The following is a 3,044-nucleotide window of genomic DNA, read 5'->3' on the forward strand; positions in this document are numbered from 1 at the left end:
AAAAGTAGAGGGAAAAACTGCAGGTGAATTGCAGTAGTTATTAGGCAGCTCACTTTACTAGAATATATTTGCGTAGGCATACACACACATATTCTTTCAAAGGGATTTTTTTAAATACCTTTCAATATATAAATATGTATCTTTGAAAATGAGAGACAGATGCTTTGTCAGCTTTGTGATCCAGAGAGGTCTTTATCAAATGCATGGAATTTTGGACACACACATACACACCTGGTGTGATTCTGAAGCTGCCAAGTCTGGGACTTGAACTATGCATTAACCCATATGAGCAACTTAACCTCCATGCCACCAGTCAGCCCAGAATGTTTTGTTTTTAATTGCATTTCCCTAACACTCTACATATACCACCAGGCAATAATGCACACACAGTCAGACTCTTTGTTTCCAGTTTATTGTTCATATCTAGTTCATTCTCTACACTACAGCCAGAACGAGAGTTCTATAAGATAGTTTTAGTAATGGCATTTTCTCCTATAACTCCTTGTTGATTTCACCAACCAGCTCTCAGAAAGCAACTATGTTTAATGAGCAATCTGTGTCCTAGGTACTACAGTAAGAGCATGTATATATTATTTACTTTTCACAGTAACCCTGTGAAGTAAATGCTATTAGTGTCCCAGTTTTAAAGACCAGTGGTTATGAAATTCATCGTTAGTTCTAGAGGTGATATGAATCTTAGCTAGGACTGGAAGTCAGACAGACTGGATCCAAAACACCTCTAGATTAGTCAGCCTAAACCCTGGCCACACTTTTCTTCCTATTCTACACTTCAAACATGCTGAGCTGTCTATAATTCATTTAACCTATTTGTGTTCTTTTTCATAGACTTTTCCAATTTTAACACTATAAAATGGCATTAAAAAAGTCAGAAAATATTCTCATACTATAAAGAGTAGAGCCTATCAGTTAAATACAGGATGAATGTAGTCTTTTAGGAGATGCTTAATAAGAAACAAAGAACTATTTGATAGCACCCACTATGTTTTGACAAAATTCAAAAAAAGGATGATTACAAAATTTATCTGTGAGAATAATGATTGTTAATGATTAACATTTTAGGGGGGGAAGAGAGAGAGAGTTTACCCAATTAGATAGTAAAATTGCAGTGATTAAAATACTGCGATATGATCTTTCCCTGGTTCTGCCTGGCAGCGGCAGTCGAAATCAAGGACCGAGGCCAGAGATTGCCTTGGGAACTCCACTGTGTGCCTACCACTTCCAGGAGACCGCCTTAGACCTCTAACTGCCTTTTTCCCACTCAAGAGTATTTTCAACTTCATAGTTTCCTGAAGCACATAGTGTGCCCCTACTTTGCTCCTCTGCTAAAATCCTACAGCTCAGCCCCAGGTCACCCTGTTCTCAAGAAACTGGAAATCATTGGAATACCCAGTTCTAGCAACAGAAGTACAGAAATTAGGAAGAAATGTATAATCAAAAAAAAAACACTCCTCCTAAGGGAAAAGAACAATTCGTCATATCTACAGATAGTACAATCGAACTTGTGGAAATGTTACAAAAAATGTTCAGAATATTCATAGTGACAAAACTAAATAAAATGCAATATGAAAGAGACAATGAACTTCAGAAGATGCAAGAGAAAAGAGACAACAAGCTCCAGGAGATAAGGAAGTCCTTCCATGACTTGAAGAAGAATAAGACACCATAAAAAAAGAATCAAACAGAACTATTAGAGATGAAGGCTGCAATACAGGAACCTCCCTCAAAAGTAGTACAAGCAGATTAGATCATGCAGAAGATCACATCTCAGATGTAGAAGACAAAACCTCTGACCTAGAAAAAAAATCACCAAAGAGACTGGGGAAAAAATAATGAGGACAATACACGAGAAATACTAGACACCACTAAACGTCTAAATATCTGAATAATTGATTTCCCAGAAGGTGAAGAAACTAATAAGGACATTGATAATCCATTCCACAAAATCCTGAAAGAAATTTTTCCAAGTCTAGAGAAGCATTCAAACATCCAGAACCAAGAAATGTGAATGACCCAAAATAGAATCACCCCAAGAAGATCTTTTCCACAGCACATCATAATCAGACTGACCAAAACCACAGATGAAAACAAGATGTTAAAATTGGCAAGAGAAAAAGGTCAAGTTACAAAGGTTATCCTATCAGGCTAACATCAGACCTCTCACTGAAAACAATGCAAGCAAGGAAAGAATGAAAAGATATATTAGAAGTGTTGAGAAACAATTCCAACCAAAATTACTATACCTGGCAAGATTATCCTTTGAATAGGAGGAAAAGATAAAATCATTCTTAGATAAACAAAACCTGAAATAATTTACCAATATCAGACAACCTGAAGAAATCATGAAGGGAGTGTTATACCAGGAAAACTAAAGAGACATAAGAAATAAGAGAACAAAAAAACAACCAAGAAAATGGCTGATTTAATGCTATGGACAAGTCTGGAAATATCAATAATAATGTTGAATGTTAATGGATTAAATTCTCCAATCAAGAAACAAAGATTGGTTGAATGGTTAAAATAAAACAAAAACTATCTGTTGCCTGCAAGAAACACACTTCATGGATAAAGACATACATAGACTGAAAGTGAAAAGCTGGAAATAGGTATTCCTTACAAACAGAAACCACAAAAGAGCTGGAATCACGATACTGATTTCAGACAAAATAGGCTTTAAGACAAAAACTGTAAAAAGGGGCATTATATAGTAGTAAAAGAAATAACTCAACAAAAAGATATAATACTTATAAATATCTCTGCATCCAACTCAGCAGTACCCAAATGTGAAGGAAAGACTGCTAGATACAAAAGAAGAGATAGACTGCAACACACTAATTGTTGGGGATCTCAACACCCCAGTATCTCCTTTGGACCAATCATCTAGAAAAAAGTAAGTAAAGAAATACAAGATCTAAATGATACCATAAATTAAATTGACTTGAGAGACATTAGTACTTTCCACCCAAAAACCACAAAATATACATTCTTCTTACCCCCATATAAAACCTTTTCAAAGATCAACCACT

General features: G+C 35.5%; 1 pseudogene; it reads left to right on the forward strand.

The window, feature by feature from the left end:
• Nucleotides 1-1,264, forward strand: part of LOC102502604 (multifunctional protein ADE2 pseudogene) — a 14,762-nt pseudogene extending 13,498 nt beyond the window's left edge.
• The last annotated feature ends 1,780 nt before the right edge of the window (nt 1,265-3,044 follow it).

Source organism: Tupaia chinensis, unplaced genomic scaffold (genome assembly GCF_000334495.1).
Source record: "Tupaia chinensis unplaced genomic scaffold, TupChi_1.0 Scaffold000093_1, whole genome shotgun sequence".
Classification (NCBI taxonomy): Eukaryota; Metazoa; Chordata; class Mammalia; order Scandentia; family Tupaiidae; genus Tupaia; species Tupaia belangeri.